This window comes from Oncorhynchus mykiss, chromosome 1 (genome assembly GCF_057628025.1).
Source record: "Oncorhynchus mykiss isolate SJ-2025 chromosome 1, ASM5762802v1, whole genome shotgun sequence".
In the NCBI taxonomy this organism is placed as follows: domain Eukaryota; kingdom Metazoa; phylum Chordata; class Actinopteri; order Salmoniformes; family Salmonidae; genus Oncorhynchus; species Oncorhynchus mykiss.
This window is the reverse complement of record NC_143022.1, coordinates 23,988,629-24,011,841: the sequence shown is the minus strand read 5'-3', so window position 1 is coordinate 24,011,841 and position 23,213 is coordinate 23,988,629. Positions and strand designations below refer to the sequence as shown.

The 23,213-nt window shown below is 41.0% G+C and overlaps 1 protein-coding gene across 9 annotated transcripts in view; it reads right to left on the bottom strand.

The window, feature by feature from the left end:
* The window catches only part of LOC110510174 (A-kinase anchor protein 13), a 156,920-nt gene extending 136,444 nt beyond the window's left edge, over positions 1-20,476 (bottom strand). For 5 of the 9 annotated variants that reach the window (XM_090211227.1, XM_090211311.1, XM_090211270.1 and 2 more), the window contains exon 1: positions 20,149-20,471. The gene's annotated coding sequence lies outside the window, so the exon portion shown is untranslated. Of the gene's footprint in view, positions 1-20,148 lie in introns of all 9 variants that reach the window. The other 4 variants (XM_036971865.2, XM_090211133.1, XM_090211103.1 and 1 more) reach the window with 1 other exon arrangement.
* Positions 20,477-23,213: the final 2,737 nt, after the last annotated feature.

Genomic DNA, 23,213 nt, shown 5'->3' with positions numbered 1-23,213 from the left:
CAATTGGCAAAGCGTCGTCCTGGTTTGGCCGGGGTAGGCCGTCATTGTAAATAAGAATTTGTTCTTAATTGACTTGCCTAGTTATGTAAAGGTGAAATAAATAAATAAATCTCTGTCCTGAGAGTGATGCATGTAACCTAGATGTCGCTCAAATATACTGTAGCCTGGCAGCAATACTGGCATATTGGAAAGAAGTCATGAACTAAAAACAGAATATGGCCTGTTGTTTGTGAAAAACAAAGCTCTGGATTTGCATATAGCCTAGGTGTGTAAAATCCCAAATACCTTAGTAGCTGTCTGATCACAGTGTTCTAAATTACCTCAATGTCATCAATCACTTTCTATACAGGAATGACATTTTGCTCCATTATGGCCTGGAAACAGCTGTATTCTGCGAGTATACAGTGGGGCAAAAAAGCATTTAGTCAGCCACCAATTGTGCAAGTTCTCCCACTTAAAAAGATGAGAGAGGCCTGTAATTTTCATCATAGGTACACTATGACAGACAAAATGAGAGAAAAAAATCCAGAAAATCACATTGTAGGATTTTTTATGAATTTATTTGCAAATTATGGTGGAAAATAAGTATTTGGTCAATAAGAACTTGCACAATTTGTGGCTGACTAAATACTTTTTTGCCCCACTGTATGTACAGTATAGTCACTGTTTCTAACACATAAATAAGTTAAATAGTCTCTCAAACAGGAGAGAGGGTGCATCTGCTTGCCTCTTTCACCATAACTATGACAGTCACATCATCACACACTACACTGCAGCACAAGCAGAAATCAGAGTCCAATTAAAAACCCAGTCTGAAGACAATACCTCCCAGTGTGTCCCAGGCAGCTTGGCCGCTTGGACACTCTGGCAGAGAGACAGAGAGCTGCAGCTCATTCACAGACAGGCAGACAGACAGACGGACGGACGGACAGATGGACGGACAGACAGACAGAGACATGCAGGCAGGGGGCTGTGCTGACAATCCCCAATTCTCATCCACCTCTACACAGACTGCCATTCATTTGAAGTAAAAACAAAACATGGATCTCCAAATAGTAAATGATACAAGTGTCAGGCAGGAATAACATGGTGCCCAAAGAGAGCCATGTCTGTCTGTCTGTCTGTTCAATTACAGGTCCTGACTGAAACCACAAAACCGGAAATGCCGCTACATCAAACTGGAAGTATTCCGACTAGCTTAGAAAGACAGTACCGAAGAGCCCTCACTGCTGCTCGATCATCCTATTTTTCCAGGTTAATTGAGGAAAATAATAAATAATTTATTTTTGATACTGTCGCAAAGCTAACTAAAAAGCAACATTCCCCAAGAGAGGATGGCTTTCACTTTTCAGCAGTGATAAATTCATGAACTTCTTTGAGGAAAAGATCATGATCACTAGAAAGCAAATTACGGCTCCTGTTTAAATCTGGATATTCCTCCAAAGCTCAGTTGTCCTGAGTCTGCACAACTCTGCCAGGACCTAGGATCAAGGGAGACAGAGGTTTTTTAGTACTAGATCTCGACACATTGATGAAAATAATCATGGCTTCTAAACCTTCAAGCTGCATACTGGACCCTATTTCAACTAAACTACTGAAAGAGCTGCTTCTGTGCTTGGCCCTCCTATGTTGAACATAATAAACGGCTCTCTATCCACCGGATGTGTACCAAACTCACTAAAAGTGGCAGTAATAAAGCCTCTCTTGAAAAAGCCAAACCTTGACCCAGAAAATATTTTAAAAACTATCGGCCTATATCGAACCTCCCATACCTCTCAAAGAATTTTGAAAAAGCTGTTGCGCAGCAACTCACTGCCTTCCTGAAGACTAACAATGTATACGAAACGCTTTAGTCTGATTTTAGACCCCATCGTAGCACTAAGACTGCACTTGTGAAGGTGGTAAATGACCTTTAAATGGCGTCAGACCGAGGCTCTGCATCTGTCCTTGTGCTCCTAGACCTTAGTGCTGCTTTTGATACCATCGATCACCACATTCCTTTGGAGAGATTGGAAAGCCAAATTGGTCTACACGGACAAGTTCTGGCCTGATCTTATCTTTCGAAAAGATATCAATTTGTCTCTGTGGATGGTTTGTCCTCTGACAAATCAACTGTAAATTTTGGTGTTCCTCAACGTTCCTGTGTTTCCAGGGAGAGCATAAGGAAGTGGATGGCTGCAAATGTTCTACTTTTAAATTCAGACAAAACAGAGATGCTTGTTCTAGGTCCCAAGAAACAAAGAGATCTTCTGTTGAATCTGATAATTAATCCTGATGGTTGTACAGTCGTCTCAAATAAAACTGTGAAGGACCTCGCCATTACTCTGGACCCTGATCTCTCTTTTGACGAACATATCAAGACTGTTTCAAGGACAGCTTTTTTCCATCTACACAACATTTCAAAAATCAGAAACTTTCAGTCCAAAAATAATGCAGAAAAATGTATCCATGTTTTTGTCCATTCTAGGTTAGACTACTGCAATGCTCTACTTTCCGGCTACCCGGATAAAGCACTAAATACACTTCAGTTGGTGCTAAACACGGCTGCAGGAATCTTGAATAGAACCAAAAATGTGATCATATTACTCCAGTGCTAGCCTCTCTACACTGGCTTCCTGTCAAGGCAAGGGCTGATTTCAAGGTTTTACTGCTAACCTACAAAGCATTACATGGACTTGCTCCTACCTATCTTTCCAATTTGGTCCTGCCATACATACCTACAGGTACGCTATGGTCACAAGACGCAGGCCTCCTTACTGTCCCTAGAATTTCTAAGCAAACAGCTGGATACAGGGCTTTCTCCTATAGGGCTCCATTTTTATGGAATGGTCTGCCTACCCATGTGAGAGACGCAGACTCGGTCTCAACCTTTAAGTCTTTATTGAAGACTCATCTCTTCAGTAGGTCCTATAATTGAGTGTACTCTGGCCCAAGAGTGTGAAGGTGAACAGAAAGGCTCTGGAGCAATGAACCAACCTTGCTGTCTGCCTGGCCGGTTCCCCTCTCTCCACTGGGATTCTCTGTCTCGAGTCACTGGCTCTTCCATGCCGTCCCTAGGAGGGGTGTGTCACTTGAGTGAGTTAAGTCACTGATGTGATATTCCTGCCCGGGCTGGTGCCCCCCCTTGGGTTGTGCTGTGGCAGAGATCTTTGTGGGCTATACTTGGCCTTGTCTCAGGATGGTAAGTTGGTGGTTGAAGATATCCCTCTTGTGGTGTGGGGGCTGTGCTTTGGCAAAGTGGGTTGGGTTATATCCTGCCTGTTTGGCCCTGTCCGGGGGTATTGTCGGATGTGGCCACAGTATGTCCCGAGGTGCATTTACTCCTGAGGTGATGGATGACCTGTTGCACCCTCGACAACCACTGTGATTATTATTATTTGACCCTGCTGGTCATCTATGAACATTTGAACATCTTGGCCATGTTCTGTTATAATCTCCACCCGGCACAGCCAGAAGAGGACTGGCCACCCCTCATAGCCTGGTTCCTCTCTAGGTTTCCTTCTAGGTTCTGGCCTTTCTAGGGAGTTATTCCTAGCCACTGTGCTTCTACACCTGCATTCCTTGTTGTTTGGGGTTTTAGGCTGGGTTTCTGTACAGCACTTTGTGACTTCAGCTAATGTAAGAAGGGCTTTATAAATACATTTGATAAATTTGATACCAGTAGGCTGAGGTTGACAAGAGTGCAGTCTAAAGTCTTTATAGAGGTGTAGAAGGAGAGGATGTTTTTAATCACCTGCTGCTGGTTCGTCTTATCTAAACACCCTATCAGGCCCTGAAAAGGCCTATTGTACAATCCTGTGCCACTATGTTTACACACTGGATATTCAATACTAGTTAAGAAAGGCTACACATCAGCGCACAGTCCACATCAGTAAATAACTTCACTGTTTTTTACAAGATGTACAAAGGTCATTTTGATGAATGATTTGACTTCCTAGAAGGACATGACTAAACACTCCAAACTTCTGCTATGAAGTGGACCATGAAATAGTGTTCATTAAAAGTCATTATCAACACATTTCCTAAGAGGAGAGATATTTAAACGCTCTTACCAAGCCCATGCCTACACCCAAATGCTAAATACGGAATCTGTTCTAAGGGTTGAAAAAATATGAAATGATCTTTCTGAGGATTAAGTAACAAAGTGGGTGTAGTGAATTCATAAATTAACAAATGAAAAAGATAACAAAAAACTGGTGTCTCACTGACCTAACCTTTCATAAAAGTAGAAACAAACGTTGTTACTGATAACACAGCACAAATGGCAATGTTTACAATTCACTGCACACGGGCTACAAATGGAATACTGCAAATAGCAAAAATAATTTGCAACATGACTCTGACCGATAACTGCTATGATTACCTTGGGACTAAGTAGTAGCATATTAGCGACAGAGATCTACCACCACCACAGAGCATGACAAAGAGCAAGGGAGGCTGAGCAGATGGTCATGAAAGCTACAGCAGTGTAGTGGATGTGGATAGGTCCAGCTAGCACACTGCTGCTCTGCTCACAGGAAGCTGTCCAGACGCAGGCACATCATCATTAAAAGTGCAGATGTGGGCTCAACTCACACAAAGGAGGACAAGTTGAAAAGGAAGCTGAAGAATCATTCATCTCAGAGGTAACTAAAGGTCACCAAAGTTCACGGCAACATTCAGATCTGAAATTATCCCAGCACTTTAAAACTCTTGCCACTGGTAGAGTGCTTAACTGAAGGCACTTGTTGGAACTTGGAAAGGCCAGCCTTTTAAGGTCTGAGTGAGTGATTTTCATAACTTATTTTCCTTCCATTTACACGGAAGCACAATACATATCGAATGCAGACTTTACATCAACAAAAAAATAGGAAGCAAGGCAGTGTTTGGAACATGCAGTGACTCCAGAGGATCCCGTGTGTGTGCTTGGCCAGGCTGAGGCCCACTACACTGATTACAGAAGGGCTAAATATGGAGATGGTGGTGAGGGGGAGATAAAAGATGTGATGTCACAGTGGAGAGGGGGAAAGGCAGCCAGGCCACAGGCAGGTGTGTGTCAACAGCACTGGAGTGTCTGGGACATGTGCTGTTGGATGCTGTTGGTTGCACTCTCTAGTGCAGATTTGACTTGGCTTGTTTAACACATGCTCCCTTCTGAACAGTTGATGGCCCTTCTGTAAACTCCTCTATAGTAGGAATGCTAAAAATGAAAGATTGGTACAGAGGATCTGGAGTGAGTTATTCATGTTTATTATGATGAAATTTAACAAAATAAAACCTTCTGTAGTCATCGGGCAGATCAAGGAAGAACCAAGTTTAATTTGATGAAGTAAAATGGCAGAGATAGAACTCTGAGGCCTATCTGTTTGCAATCAATGTCGTCCACTACAACACAAGGCACAAGTGTGAGTATGACTCGACACAAAGAAAGCCTAACTTGGTTAGCTAATTCCATACTTTTGAATCAGTGCTATGAATAGAAGTGTTGCTTGGTAGTGCCATCAAGTTTTCAACATATTCTAACACAGCCTCTATCTGAAGTACTGTCATTCTATTGTCACATCCTTTGTTGGAGTAAAAGGTGCTGCTTGGTCAAGCCGACGTCTGCATTGGCCATGCAGCATTTACGGTGATATGGCCTCTGAGAAGTCAGGGCATTCATACTTGCAAAGGAAATTGTCAAGGAAGTGAGTTTGAGTTTATACAGGACCTCCCACCGTCACCTACCATTAACCAATCATGTCAATGCGGAGCTATACAGAGCCCTCTGCATTATTAGAACATTTGGGAGGCGCACGGCGATATGGTACGGAGCTCAATTTGGCCTCTGCGTGGCTGCAGAGGCTCCACAATTGCGTCACACCATCCATATAGCACTTCCGACCACATTTTCGGATCAAGTATAAATGGGCTCTTAATGTGCGCTGCAATTGAGGACACAACCAGAGTTCGGTGTGCAATCTTTCATTAGGGGGAGTTAGCAGTAAGTCAAGCATGCTTCGTATCAGACCGAGACAGTTGGGCACTGGAAAACCACTTCTCAAGTCACTTAAAACCGGAAAAGCAGGAATGATTGGAATTGTGACCATGCTTACCACTGCAGAATAACCACAGACATATAAGTGGAGTGAAGAGAAAACAAAATCACTGGACAGGGAAGACAGTATAGAACACTGAGCTCTGCTCTCATACATTATTTCCCGTCTGAAATAATAACATCCCAATAATTCACCCAGTCCATCTGTGAAACAGCCCAACAGCTACAGTAGCCAAAGAAAGCTTATATACAGTGGGTATCATAAGTATTCCCCCCTTTGAAAACAGTTTTAATTATTTGTTAAAACTGTTTTCCCACCCCATTTGTTACATTTGAAGTGTGTGTGACCTGAGATAAAGAGGTGAAAAATAAGCCCACAAATTGAGTATTTGTTTTATGGAGGTCAATGAGAGTGTTGAATTTGGTCAACTAAAAATGTAATTGCTAATTTGCCATGTGAGGCGTATTTGATTGAAAATAAGTTCCATAATGGTTAGGTTGATACGAATGTGCTGATATAAGTGGACGTACACATGGCATTACGGCAACTTTGAAAAAAACAACTTTATATCAGAGTTGTTTTTTGTCCTGCAGTATTACTCTAGTGCCTTGCTAAATCATGTCCACCCCTATTATTTTACCATGTGGGAACATTGTCCTGGACTTATTCCACATTTTGTTTTGTTACAGCCTGAATTCATTAATTAATTAAAATTATCCACAATGATTGTTCCTGTGCTTAGCTCCATTCTGTTTCTTTTTTTATCCTGAAAACCTCCCCAGTCCTTAATGATTACAAGCATACCCATAACATATTGCAGGCACCACTATGCTTGAAAATATGGAGAGTGCTACTCAGCAATGTGTTGTATTGGATTTGCCCCAAACATAACACTTTGTATTCAGGAAAAAAAGTGAATTGCTTTGCCACAATTGTTGCAGTATTACTTTAGTGCCTTGTAGCAAACAGAATGCATGTTTTTGAATATTCTTATTCTGTGCAGGCTTCCTTCCTTCAGTGAAGGAAGCCTGATTTAGCATGTATTTCTTGGTATGGCAAACTCCCCAAAAATGTTTTAGATGCATGCCAGAAAAGCCACTACACAACAATAAACAATACATTAATTGCACCACAACGGTGACAAAATGTGCCCACAAACTCTTAGGGCCTACATTAAGCTTTCTTTTCAGCACCATGGAGTGAATACTTACCACTGCTACACCTGGCAATCAGCGGAGCCTTGTCTGGCAGCGAATGTATTGCCTTTTAAAAAAACAGATGATATGGCCGACTTGCTTTAACAAATTTGGTTTCTACTGACAATTGAGATGTACAAATTATGGCATAAGGGGACAATGAGCAAATAAAAGGCAAGCCATAATTTTGATTTATAAATTATTGAGCGAGCTAGGACAGACATAGTCAATATAACTATTCGTTCAGCACTTTTGAAATGTACAGCGACAGAATTCAGAACATGGGCCATTCTTACAGTATTCTCCCTGTACACCAAGTCATAACCGTAGGACAAGAAAAAGGGGGAATATCAGCAGACAATGAAGCTCTTACAATATTTGATGATTACATTTCTCTAAAACAGGCTATAGGATACATGTGCACAACCAAGTCAGAACAGTAGGCTAAATTATGAGGGAGAAAGGGACCAAATGATGAGGGTGAGGCACATGGGCTACTAACAGCTTACTAGACAACATACTAGGAATGCACGATATATCGGTGAACTTATTGGAATCGGACAACATTAGCTAAAAATGCCAACATCGGTATCGGCCCGATGTCTAGTTTAACGCTGATGTGCAAAACGGATGTCAAAGCAGATATAACATGACATAATGACTCCAAGGAAAATATTGCGCTACACAGGCAACACAGCATTCCTAACCTAGCCCACAATGTCTGCTGTGTGGATCGAGCAGTCATTTGAAAGAGTAAGACATTTTCAGCGAGACAACTCAAAGGTGAAATCTATTAATGCCAAGATAATGGAATTCATTGCCCTTGACAATTAACTGTTCTCTGTCGTGGTTGACGTTGGCTTTCACCAACTGGTCGAGCACCGGTACACACTACCAAGTCAAGTGCGCTATTTTTCAGATGTTGCCCTACCGGAGTAATAGCATCAGTGATAGCATCACTGCTATTAGCTTCACAACATACTATGGAACGCCGTGTGGGTTTTAAGTATCAAAAAAGATACATGTCAAATAACACTATTTGACGAGTAAAATTCCCCTATTTGACGAGTTAAATGAGCTTTTAATTTGAGACGTCAAATAACACAGTTCTATTATAGAATGTTGTGTGTTCTGAATTAGCATGTGCAAGCCAAGCACCACCACTACTATCAGCCAAAGCTGTACAAAAAAGTCTGCAAACAAGCAAACACCAACCACGAACGATGTGTTTACAATACCGTGTTGGTAATAACGCATTATTTGTTTGACCACAACTTCTGGGGTAGCTAGCTTTAGCTTGGTACCTAGCTAGCACTAACCAGCCTGAAAACACTGACCAGTAGAAACTGCAGTCGTTTTTGTTATTCTTAGCAATGATTTAGGAATCCTTGTGAGTAAGTATTAGCTTGGTAGCCACTTGTTGTTCTCCTATTGAAATTGAACTTCAGTTCATGAAAATAATCAGCTGGCCAGCTACTTCCCTGTTGCCTAAAGCTAACGTCATAGGCAGTCAGCTAGCTTCATCTGGCTAGTGATGCTCGACCGGACCGGGATATGTGTTATGTGCTAGCCACAATAAGGATTAGGCACAATAGTGGAATTTTGCCTTCAAAATAAAAGTACCTCTTTCAAAGTGATGGAGACGTTTACAATTGATGGAATCATGCCATATTTAGACTAGATAATGTTAAACAAGGTTGGAATGTGAAGCAATGAAATTGGGTATCAGTCTACTCAGTGACACCCACAGAACACAACTGTAAAGCGTTTACACAAACATTAGCGTTGCAGCTCTTAAAGTGCTTTGAGAGACTAGTCAAGGACCATATCACCTCCACACTACCTGACACCCTAGACCCACTCCAATTTGCTTACCGCGCCAATAGGTCCACAGACGACGCAATCGCAACCACACTGCACACTGCCCTAACCCATCTGGAGAAGAGGAATACCTATGTGAGAATGCTGTTCATCGACTACAGCTCATCATTTAACACCATAGTACCCTCCAAACTCGGCATCAAGGTTTCGACCCCGCCCTGTGCAACTGGGTACTGGACTTCCTGACGGGCCGCCCCCAGGTGGTGAGGGTAGGTAACAACATCTCCACCCCGCTGATCCTCAACACTGGGGCCCCACAAGGGTGTGTTCTGAGCCCTCTCCTGTACTCCCTGTTCACCCATGACTGCGTGGCCATGCACGCCTCCAACTTAATCATCAAGTTTGCGGACGACACTACAGTGGTAGGCTTGATTTCCAACAATGACGAGACGGCCTACAGGGAGGAGGTGAGGGCCCTCGGAGTGTGGTGTCAGCAAAATAACCTCACACTCAACGTCAACAAAACAAAGGAGACGATTGTGGACTTCAGGAAACAGCAGAGGGAGCACCCCCCTATCCACATCGACGGGACAGTAGTGGAGAGGGTAGTAAGTTTTAAGTTCCTCGGCGTACACATCACGGACAAACTGAACTGGTCCACCCACACAGACAGCGTTGTGAAGAAGGCGCAACCTCAGGAGGCTGAAGAAATTTGGCTTGTCACCAAAAGCACTCACAAACTTCTACAGATGCACAATCGAGAGCATTATGTCGGGCTGTATCAACGCCTGGTACAGCAACTGCTCCGCCCACAACCGTAAGGCTCCCCAGAGGGTAGTGAGGTCTGCACAACGCATCACCGGGGGCAAACTACCTGCTCTCCAGGACACCTACACCACCCGATGTCACAGGAAGGCCATAAAGATCATCAAGGACAACAACCACCCAAGCCACTGCCTGTTCACCCCGCTATCATCCAGAAAGCGATGTCAGTACAGGTGCATCAAAGCAGGGACCGAGAGACTGAAAAACAGCTTCTATCTCAAGGCCATCAGACTGTTAAACAGCCACCACTAACATTGAGTGGCTGCTGCCAACATACCGACTCAACTCCAGCCACTTTAATAATGGAAATTGTATTTATCCGTTATTTTATCAGGTAAGTTGACTGAGAACACATTGTCATTTGCAGCAACAACCTGGGGAATAGTTACAGGGGAGAGGAGGGGGATGAATGAGCCAATTGTAAACTGGGGATTATTAGGTAACTGTGATGGTTTGAGGGCCAGATTGGGAATTTAGCCAGGACACCGGGGTTAACACCCCTACTCTTACGATAAGTGCCATGGGATCTTTAATGACCTCAGAGAGTCAGGACACCAGTTTAACGTCCCATCTGAAAGACAGCACCCTACACAGGGCAGTGTCCCCAATCACTGCCCTGGGGCATTGGGATATATTTTTTAGACCAGAGGAAAGAGTGCCTCCTACTGGCCCTCCAACACCACTTCCAGCAGCATCTGGACTCCCATCCAGGAACTGACCAGGACCAACCCTGCTTAGCTGCAGAAGCAAGCCAGCAGTGGTATGCAGGGTGATATGCTGCTGGCAATTGATGGGAATTGATGTAAAAAAAAAATGTATCACTAGCCACTTTAAACAATGCCACTTAATATAATGTTTACATACCCTACATTACTCATCTCATATGTATATGTATATACTGTACTCTATATCATCTACTGCATCTTGCCATCTTTATGTAATACATATATCACTCACTAGCCACTTTAAACTATGCCACTTTTATGTTTACATAACCTACATCACTCATCTCATATGTATATACTGTACACGATACCATCTACTGCATCTTGCCTATGCCGTTCATTCATATATCTTTATGTACATATTCTTTATCCCTTTACACTTGTGTGTGTATAAAGTAGTAGTTTTGGAATTGTTAGGTTAGATTACTCGTTGGTTATTACTGCATTATCGGAACTAGAAGCACAAGCATTTCGCTACACTCGCATTAACATCTGCTAACCATGTGTATGTGACAAATATATATTTTTTTATCTGAGCAGTAGACGTCAGCTTTTTGACTGCAAAAATGATCTGACCACTGTTCCATGGCAACTGAGTTAGGAAGGATGCACATTGACAGATCTCCCGACAGGCCAAAAAACATGAACCCAAACCCTCCAAGATCCCCCCTCCCACAGTTCCCCAATAGCTGTCCCTCAACCATTCGAGACCCCTCCCACAGTCGCCCCCCAAGAAGAAAAATAAAAATACAATTAATTCCGTTCCACACCCCCAATGCACCAAAACTGAATGCACTGAAAGGGATATTAAACGTCCTTTTTTACCAATCCACCACTGGAAAAGCTCCCTGGTCTTTGTGGTTGACTCTGTGTTTGAAAATCACTGCTTGACTGAGGAACCTTACAGATGTATGGGGTACAAAGTAGAGGTCGACCGATTAATCGGAATGGCCGATTAATTAGGGCCGATTTCAAGTTTTCATAACAATCGGAAATCGGTATTTTTGGGCGCCGATTTCGGATTATTTTTTTAATCAAAAAAAATAAATAATTGTTTATACCTTTTATTTAACTAGACAAATCAGTTAAGAACACATTCTTATTTTCAATGACTGCCTAGAAACTGTGGGTTAACTGCCTTGTCCAGGGGCAGAATGACAGATTTTCACCTTGTCAGCTCAGGGGTTCCAATCTTGCAACTGCACAGTTAACTAGTCCAACGCTCTAACCATTGCACTCCACGAGTAATCTGCCTGTTACGCGAATGCAGTAGAAGGCAAGGTAAATTGCTAGCTAGCATTAAACTTATCTTTTAAAAAACAATCAATCATAATCACTAGTTATAACTACTAATCCAGTTAAGCAAGCAATATTATCCAGGTGAAATTGTGTCATTTCTCTTGCTTTCATTGCACGCAGAGTCAGGGTATATGCAAGTTTGGGATGTCTGGCTCATTGCGTACTAATTTGCTAGAATTTTACATAATTATGACATAGATTGAAGGTTGTGCAATGTATCAAGAATATTTAGACTTAGGGATGCCACCCGTTAGATAAAATACCAAACGGTTCCGTATTTCACTGAAATAATAAACGTTTTGTTTTCGAAATGATAGTATCATATTAATGACCAAGGGCTCGTATTTCTGTGTATTATTATGTTATAATTAAGTCTGATTTGATAGAGCAGTCTGACTAAGCAGCAGCAGCCTCGTAATCATTCATTCAAACAGCACTATTGTGCGATTTGCCAGCAGCTCTTCAGCAGCTCTCACAGCGCTGTTTATGACTTCAAGCCTATCAGCCTAATGGCTGGTGTAACCAATGTGAAATGGCTAGCTAGTTAGCTGGGTGTGCGCTAATACTGTTTCAAACGTCACTCGCTTTTAGATTTGGAGTAGTTATTCCCCTTGCACTGCAAGGGCCGCGGCTTTTGTGGAACGATGGGTAACGATGCTTCGAGTGTGGCTGTTGTCGATGTGTTCCTGGTTCGAGCCCAGGGAGGGGCGAGGAAGGGGATGGAAGCTATACTGTTACACTGGCAATACTATAGTGCCTATAAGAACATCCAATAGTCAAAGGTATATGAAATACAAATGGTATAGAGAGAAATAGTCCTATAAATACTATATTAACTACAACCTAAAACCTCTTACCTTGGAAGATTGAAGTCTCATGTTAAAAGGAACCACCAACTTTCATATGTTCTCATGTTCTGAGCAAGGAACTTAAACGTTAGCTTATTTACATGGCACATATCTTTACATGGCACATATTACTTTCTTCTCCAACACTTTGTTTTTGCATTATTTAAACCAAATTGAAAATGTTTCATTATTTATGAGGCTAAATTGATTTTATTGATGTTTTATATTAAGTTAAAATAAGTGTTAATTCAGTATTGTTGTAATTGTCATTATTACAAATAAAATATATATTTTTTAAAATCGGCCGATTAATCGGTATCGGCTTTTTTGGTCCTCCAATAATTCGGTATCGGCATTGAAAAATCATAATCGGTCGACCTCTAGTACAAAGATAAGGTAGTTATCCAAAAATCATGTTAAACACTACCATTGCACACATTGTGAGTCCATGCAATGTATTATGCAAATGTTTACTCCTGAAATGATTTAGGCTTGCCATAACAAAGGGGTTGAATACTTATTGACTCAAGACATTTCAGCTTTTCCTTTTTAATTAATTTTTAAAAATTCCAATTTGACATTATGGGGTATTGTGTGTAGTGACAAAAAAAATCTAATTTTAATCATTTTTAAAATCAGGCTGTAACACAACAACATTTTTAAAAAGTCAAGGGGTGTGAATACTTTCTGAAGGCACTGTATTATACCCACCGTAGATTGAAAAACTGAAATAAAACTCTAACAATCCAGAGAGGTGTTGGTGATTCAGAGGTGTGGTGTGGTCTTCCCCCGTGTCACTCGTCCCCCCTCTCTACCAGGGTATCCAGCTGGTGTCATGGGTGTTTAGACACAAGGGTGCACGCTTTGTTAATAGAGGGTTTTTAATGTTGTCATCCCACATTAAAATGGGAGGAAACTCAGGCAGTGAATGCATTCTTCAATCATCCACTACATACAAAGATCTCCCATGGATTTGAGTTCTAACCTTCCTGTCTATGTCTTCTAGCCAGCGTGAGGACCCCAACCAGCCAGTGATGTTGGCTTGGCAGCATATCTACCGTTCTACTGTGGAGAATGTTGCTGACAAGATGCCAGTATGCAATTCCCTTTAACACCTCCATCCTTAGAGTCACACTTGAAAAATAAAAAAGGTCATATTTCAATCAGCAAGTAATGAAATAGGCGAGAAACAGACACATTGCTCAAAGTGAAACTCAGACAGGATAATTTCATATACCCCTGTTTAACCCCAGGAAAACGTGAAAGCACTTTCAGATCAATCTTTAGCAGGCCCTGTAGTCTGTGAGGAACTACTCATATAAGGAGCTGAAACTGAAACCCAGGCAGTGAGTGGCAAACGGACCCTCTTGTGTTTCATTAGACAGAGAATTCCACTGTATGAAATGTTAGAAACCACTTTCTCCTGTTTTACAGTTCTATTCCCAGAGCAATTTCTTCCCACAAGAGTGGCTGTTTTAAACGTCATATTCCAGAATAGAATGTGTCAATCTTCAGAATACAATGTTTCTCATGGTTTTAGGCCTATATCATCAAAGTGCTATAGCAGTCTTTATGAACCAATGTGACTAACTGCCCCATGCCAAAAGATATCAGACAGATTCAAATACAGTGCCTTCATAAAGTATTCATACCCTTTGAATTATTCCACATTTTGTTGTGTTAAATTGTTTATACACAAAAAAACTTCTAGAAATGTTTGCAAATGTATTGAAACTTAAATACAGAAATCTAATTTACATAAGCATTCACACCCTTGAGTCAATACAAGTTTGAATCATCTTTGGCAGTGATTTCAGCTGTGAGTCTTTCTGGGTAAGTCTCTTAAGAGCTTTGCACATGTGGATTGGACAATATTTGCACATATATAGATTTTTTATTATTATTCAAGGTCTATCAAGTTGGTTGTTGATCATTGCTTGACAACCATTTTCAAGTCTTGCCATAGATTTTCAAAACGATTTAAGTCAAAACTGTAACTAGGCCACTCAGGAACATTCAATGTCATCTTGGTATGCAACTCCAGTGTATATTTTGCCTTGTGTTTTAGATTATTGTCCTGCTGAGAGGTGCATTTGTCTGCCAGTGTCTGTTAGAAAGCAAACTGAACCAGGTATTCCTCTAGGACTTTGCCTGTGCATAGTTATGTTCTGTTAATTTTTATATATTTTTTAAAACTCCCTAGTCCTTGCCGATGACAAGCATATTCAAAGTCTGCGTTTTTATATTTACACGGCATGGCCGAGTAATTAGGGCCGATTTCAAGTTTTCATAACAATCGGTAATCACCCTTTTGGACACCGATTACATTGCAATCCACGAGGAGACTGCGTTGCAGGCTGACGACTTGTTACGCGAGTGCAGCAAGGAGCCAAGGTAAGTTGCTAGCTAGCATTAAACTTGTCTTATAAAAAACAATCAATCTTTACATAATCACCAGTTAACTACACATGGTTGATGACATTACTAGTTTAACTAGCTTGTCCTGCGTTGCATATAATCAATACGGTGCCTGTTAATTTATCATCTAATCAAAGCCTACTTCGCCACAATCCTGTCTCTGAGCTCCACGGACATTTCTGTCACGACTTCCGCCGAAGATGGCTCCCCTTCCTGTTTTGCGGTGCTCGGCGGTCGTCGTCACCGTCCTACTAGCCGCTACCGATCCCTTTTTCGTTTGTCTGTTGGTTTTGTCTTATTAGTTTCACCTGTGTGTATTTTGGTTAAATTAGCTTCCCTATATGTAGTAGTTTGACCCGCCCTTGTTTTGTGCGGGATTTTTTTTTTTGTTACTCTGTTGGTTGTGGTTTTCATGTTTGTATTCTCCGGACTGTTTGGTCCTGTGTTTGGGCTGGTCGGTTTATGCGCCCTGTATGTTGGCGTGACCGTTTTTTGCCGGAGAATAAATTACGATTTACCGAACCCTGCTCTCTGCGCCTGACTCCAACCCACCACTCCTAGTAGGCTGTGACAATTTCCTTCAAACTCATGGCTTAGTTTTTAGCTCTGACACACACTGTCAACTGTGGGACCTTATATAGGCAGGCGTGTGCCTTTCCAAATGATGTCCAATCAATTGAATTTACCATAGGTGGACTCCAATCAAGTTGTAGAAATATCTCAAGGATGATCTATGGAAACAGGATGCACCTGAGCTCAATTTCGAGTCATATAACAAAAGGGTCTGATGACATATGTAAATAAGGCATCTGTTGTTGTTTTTATACATTTGCAAACATTTCTAAAAACCTGTTTTCGCTTTGTCATTATGGGGTATTGTGCGTAGATTGATGAGGATTTTTTTTATTAATCCATTTTAGAATAAGGCTGCAATGTAGCAAAAAGTGGAAAAAGGGAAGAGGTCTGAATTCTTTACCATTCTTTACTCTTTGCACTAGAGTTCAACTGATTATGATTTTTCAACGCCGATGCCGATACCAATACCGATTTTTTATATATATATATATATATATATATATATATATATATATATATATATATATTTGTAATATTGACAATTACAACAATATTGAATGAACACATTTTTTTAAAGTTAATATAATACATAAATAAAAATACATTTAGTCTCAAATAAATAATGAAACATGTTCAATTTGGTTTAAATAATGCAAAAACACAGTGTTGGAGAAGAAAGTAAAAGTGCAATATGTGCCATGTAAAAAAGCTAACGTTTAAGTTGCATATGAAAGCTGGTGGTTCCTTTTAACATGAGTCTTCAATATTCCCAGTTAAGAAGTTTTAGGTAGTTATTATAGGAATTATAGGGCTATTTCTCTCTATACCATTTGTATTTCGTATACCTTTGACTATTGGATGTTCTTATAGGCACTATAGTATTGCCAGCCTCATCTCGGGAGTTGATAGGCTTGGAGTCATAAACAGCGCTGTGCTTCAAGCATTGAGAAGAGCTGCTGGCAAACGCAGGAAAGTGCTGTCAGACTGCTCTATCAAATATCAAATCATAGACTTAATTCTAATATAATAAACACACAGAAATACGAGCCTTAGGTCATTAATATGGTCAAATCCGTAAACTATAATTTTGAAAACAAAACGTTTATTTTTTCAGTGAAATACGGAACCTTTCTATATTTTATCTAACGGGTGGCATCCATAAGTCTAAATATTGCTGTTACATTGCATAACCTTCAATGTTATGTCATAATTATGTAAAATTCTGGCAAATTAATTACGGTCTTTGTTAGGAAGAAATGGTCTTCAGACAGTTCGCAATGAGCCAGGCAGCCCAAACTGCTGCATATATCCAGACTCTGCTTACACTAAACGCAAGAGAAGTGACACAATTTCCCTAGTTAATATTGCCTGCTAACATTCATTTATTTTAACTAAACATGCAGGTTTAAAAATATATACTTGTCACGCCCTGACCATAGAGAGCCCTTAGTTCTCTATTGTGTAGTAGGTCAGGGCGTGACTAAGGGGTGATCTAGTATAGATATTTCTATGTGGGTGCTATTATGGTTCCCAATTAGAGGCAGCTGTTTATCGTTGCCTCTGATTGGGGATCAAATGTAGGTAGGTTGTTTCCACACCTGCATTTGTGGGATATTATTTTGTGTTTTGTGCATGTGCACCACGTTGTCACGTTTTGTTGTTAGTTTATTTGATTTATTGTTTTGGCTAAGTTTCACTTTATAATAAATATGTGGAACTCAACATTCGCTGAGCCCTGGTCCGTCTCTCCTCACCTTCGTGACAGAAGATCCCACCATAACAGGACCAAGCAGCGTGCCCAGGAGGAGAAGGGATCCTGGACTTGGGAGGAGGTCTTGGATTGGAAGGTAGCCTGGACTTGGGAGGAGATCTTGGATGGGAAAGGATCCTGGACTTGGGAGAACATCATTGCAGGACAGGATAGCCTTCCTTGGCGGCAGACGCAAGGAGAGAAGGGAGGACAGTGACGATGCCGGGGTTCGCGGCCACAAAGAAACCCAAAAAAACAGCCTGACATTTTTTTTGGGGGGGGGGGGGGCACAAGGGGTGAACCAGAGCCAGCCATTCTGGGAGAAGAAGGATAAACTGGAGGAGAGTAAACGGAGAGTCAGAGACTGTCAGTGAGTGGATGGAGATATTGGAGGAGAGAGAACGGAGAGAGTTGTTGAGTTGGTGGAAGATGCACGCATTTGCCCTAAGGAGCATGTTATCAGTTTAATGCCACCTGAGTCAACTCTCCGTACTCGTCCTAAGGAGTGTGCTATCAGTCTGGTAAAAATCTGTGCCGGCTCCACGCACCAGGTCTCCGTACGCCTTCCCAGCCCTGTACGTCCTGTGCCAGCTCTCCAAACTCGCCTTGAGGAGCGTGTCATTTGTCCGGTACCAATACTTGTGTGTTGATTTTAAGAAAGGCATTGATGTTTATGGTTAGGTACATTGGTGCAACGACAGTACTTTTTTCGTGAATGCGCTTGTTAAATAATCACCCGTTTGGCGAAGCAGGCTTTGATTCGATGATAAATTAACAGGCACCGCTGTTTTTTATAAGATAAGTTTAATGCTAGCTAGCACCTTACCATGGCTCCTTGCTGCACTCGCGTAACAGGTGTTCAGCCTGCCGCGCAGTCTCCTTGTGGAGTGCAATGTAATCGGCCATAATCGTCATCCAAAAATGCAGATTACCGATCGTTATGAAAACTTGAAATCGGCCCTAATTAATCGGCCATGCCGATTAATCGGTCGACCTCTAAACTGCTCTGTACTTATTGACTCAGCTTTTCCTTTTTAATAAATAAATAATTTGACATTATGGAGTATTGTGTGTAGGGCAGTGACACAGCAATATAATCCATTTTAAATTCAGGCTGTAACACAAATAAATGTGGGAAAAGTCAAGGGGTGTGAATACTTTCTGTAGGCACTATATCTAGGCTAAAAGTGATGATTTGCACTGCAATCCTGATTTCTTACAGACATTAAGGCCTAGCCTTTGGACAAGACCCAAGTGCAGATATATATATATATATATATATATATATATATTTTTTTAACCTTTATTGTCAGTTAAGAACAAATTCTTATTTTCAATGACAGCCTAGGAACAGTGGGTTAACTGCCTGTTCAGGGGCAGAACGACAGATTTGTACCTTGTTAGCTCGGGGATTTGAGCTTGCAACTTTTCGGTTACTAGTCCAATGCTCTAACCACTAGGCTACCCTACCGCATACAGATGAGCCACATACAGAGCTAAGAGGGGGAACATGAAACATGCATGTATGCCAGACAGACTGCGAGTCCAACTGTGTGTGTGTGTGTGTGTGTGTGTGTGTGTGTGTGTGTGATCTGTAATGCATGCTGTGGGAAACAGAGACCCAACATATGTTGGGAATTCCACTACTCCAATTCTTGACAACAAACTCAAAGCTACAGAATGTAATCAGACATTCTGAGTTAAAAGCAATAAAACATCCAAAACAATAACATGTAGCATGTACTGCAGGCTAGCTCCCAGGCCTTGGCATGTTTTACCAATCACAAACTCTCTTGGAGAAGTCACACCGAAGTCTGTCTCCTGTAGCCAATTGGTATAAACATCTTATCTAAACAAATAGATTGTTTAAAATAAAAAAAACATGTATTATGTTTATCACAATGCTAATGTTGTAGTCTAGTAATAAATGTTACATTAACATCACATCTGATTCAATGTGGCTGTGTGTTTCAGACCACATTCCCGAGCCCCTGACCTTACAGAAGAAATAGTCCCCTAACAACATACAGCTATCTGCATTTTTACAAAAGTAATATAATCTTAAAAGGTGAGACACCTGTATAGTGAAAAGGTAACAGGCCGGATTTTGTATTGCACGAGTTCTATAAAAAACTACATGAAATTACATCAGAATTACATGTAGGCTAATTACGTCATGGAAACCATGCATTGTATTAATATTGCAGGGGATCATTTTTAGGAGGTCATTCTATTCAGTCTGGTAATAAATGTGTCCGTTTTACTGGCACAATAGTGGAGTGCAACCCCCCACGTCTTTTTGGTGGACACTCATTTAGCATTTATATCTGATCCGAATTTAGGAGGTGATGCATGGGACGGGGTTGTACCGGTGTGTGCCACAATTATTTACCACCGACATAGCTTCGATTATTTGGATTCTAAGCAGCAAGGCCACCTCAGGGTCACTACGACAACGTTCTTAACACTTTTACATTGGTGCAATCATGAGGCTAGACGCAATTAACCGGCTACAATCTGCCATTTCTAATATGGGGGAAAAAACATTGTATCTCGTGCAAAAGAGACCGAAATAATTGTTTCAAAATAGTTTCCAGAAAACAGTTTATTCACATTTCCCAAATGCTACTGTCCTTTTACTCAACTCGTGCTACAGCCTAAAATGTTTCTTACCTCGAATTTAGCGGGTGTTTAAAGCGTGCGTTCCTCTTTCCGAAGCATTCCCCTCTCCATTCACAAGTTATCAGAACACAAACCACAACCTTTTCGTGCCATCTATACTCATTGATCTGCAGAGAGAAGTCCAGATCCCTTGGGCATCTAATTTTCATATAAAGTCCCTCTTCTTCTCAGCATATTGAATGGCCGCTACTTCTAAATGCAGTAGGGCTACTAGATAGCTCCCAGAGCGCCCACTTGTTGATCTCGCTTAAAACTCTATTCTCAGTTCACCAGAAGACCAGTATTCTGCCAGCATCACAAACAATGACGTGACTATCATATGGTAATTTTGAAACCTTCAAAATAAAAGCCCGCATTTCAAAACACTGCAATGTGGATAGTGCATTCATAATAACCTGAACAAAAATACAAACGTTGGTCCCATGTTTCATGAGCTGAAATAAAAGATCCCAGAAATGTTTCATACACACAAAAAACATATTTCTCAGAAATCTGTTTACATCCCTGTTAGTGAGCATTTCTCCTTAGCCAAGATAATCCATTCACTTGACAGGTGTGGCATATGAATAAATTGATTTAACAGCATCATCATTAAGCAGGTGCAGCTCGTGCCTCTGGAAAATAAAAGGCCACTCTAACATGTGCAGTTTTGTTACACAACACAATGCCACAGATGCCTAATGTTTTGAGAGAGTATTCAGTTGGCATGCTGACTGCTGGAATGTCCACCAGAGTTGTTGCCTTACAATTAAATGTTATTTTCTCTACCATCAGCAATGTCGTTTTAGAGAATTTGGCAGTACGTCCAACCGGCCTCACAACCGCAGACCACGCCAGCCCAGAACCTGTACACCCGGCTTCTTCACCTGCTGGATGGTCTGAGATGAGCCACCCAGACAGCTGATGAAACTGTGGGTTTGCACAACCAAAGAATTTCTGCACAAACTGTCAGAAACCATCTCAGAGAAGTTAATCTGCGTGCTCGATGTCCTCATCAGGGTCTTGACCTGACTGCAGTTTGGCATTGTAATCGACTTCAGTGGGCAACTGCATATCTTCGATGGCCACTGGCACGCTGGAGAAGTGTGCTCTTCACGGATGAATCCCGGTTTCAACTATACCGGGCGGATGACAGACAGAATTTATGGTGGGTGAGCGGTTTGCTGATATCAACATTGTGAACAGAGTGCCCAATGGTCAGGGTGGGGTTATGGTATGGACAGGCATAAGCAACGGACAACAAACACAATTGCATCAATGGCAATTTGAATGTACAGAGATACCATGACAAGATCCTGAGGCCCATTGTTGTGCCATTCATCTGCCACCATCACCTCATGTTTCAGCATGATAATGCATTGCCCCATGTTGCTAGGATCTGGAAGTTGAATATGTCCCTGTTCTTCTATGGCCTGCATGCTCACCAGACATGTCACCCATTGAGCATGTTTAGGATGCTCTGGATCGATGTGTACGATAACGTGTTCCAGTTCCCGCCAATATCCAATAACTTCGCACAGCTATTGAAAAGGTGAGGGACAACATTCCACGGGCCACAATCAACAGCTTGATCAACTCTATGCGAAGGAGATGTGTCGTGCTGCGTGAGGCAAATTGTGATCACACCAGATACTGACTGGTTTTCTGATCCAGGCCCTTACCTTAAAAAATGGTATCTGTGACCAACAGATGCATATCTGCAGTCAGGTGAAATCCATAGATTAAGGCCTAATATGTTTATTTAAATTGACTGATTTCCTTACATTAACTGTAACTTAGTAAAATCTTTTAAATTGTTGAATGTTTAATTTATATTTTTGTTCAGTGTATATTGCATTTTAATCAATGGCCCCTTTTTATTATTCCAACAAGAAAATGCAATGTAATTTATGAAAACAAATATGTAAAATAAAAATAGAATAAAAAAATTGCTACTTAAATATGATCCCCAATTAGAGACAATGATTACCAGTTGCCTCTAATTGGGAATCATACAAACACCAACATAGACAATATGAACTAGAACACAACATAGAAATGATAAACTACAATACCCCCTAGTCACACCCTGACCACCTTTTCTACCTGTCTCAGCTGTAGTGGGGTGGAAAATAATCAGTCGGGTCTCCACTAAGTTTTGGAGGTGGACTGTTTAATAGATATATGCATTTAGTCCTGCGTGTTATATTAATGTCAAACAACACATTAATATACTGTTGTTGTGTTGAATATCAGTTGGAAAGACAAAACCCCTTAACACTTATTTTTTTGTTGCTTACTCTGTTTGCTCCCAGTGTGAAATAAAATTCCATTCCATCCTAAACTTTCATGCATTGCCTTGCCCTAATGGAGGTGCCAAATATTGATTATTAGCAGTTGATTAGTCTACAAGACAAAAGACACAATGTAACAATGATGGACTGGCAGGCCTGTTACTGACCTAGATTAACTTCATGGTGATAGTAATGGCTGCACCTTCACACATTTAAATCAGCCCAAGGCCAGCCTTGACAAAAATGCGTCAGGTCAATCTCTTGGCCTGGCAAATAAAATATTTGTTTAGGCTTATATCACCCCAATAATGCATAGCCTTCTAACACTTTCATAAAACCCAGCTTGGTCGCAATTAATCCAAAAGGTTTGCCTCTTGGACTTTGTCTTACATGTCCCTTCTTACTTACTTACTCTCTAAAGCAGTCTTATTAGCAGTCTTACTTTGACACAATAACATTTTTATATGAGTTATTAGAGAGATAATTACTTTGTAATACATTTTTTTAATCTACAGAAAATGCCTGGTAATAGTCATTACATGTCATTTGTAAATGTAAAATGTAAATTAATTAGATTTTTGTTGAGTGTGTATTGATTTCAGGACCATGGATAGTACCAGGTTATTTGTACGACATGGTTATTTAAAGCTGAATATGCATGGCATGGTCCTCCTCCAAAACTATCCATATTTGGTTAGTATCGACCCTACTGGGTATTTTCAACCCCACATTAGCTGAGACAGGTCGAAAAGTTTTCTCTAGAAGCCAATATGTACAGTTTGT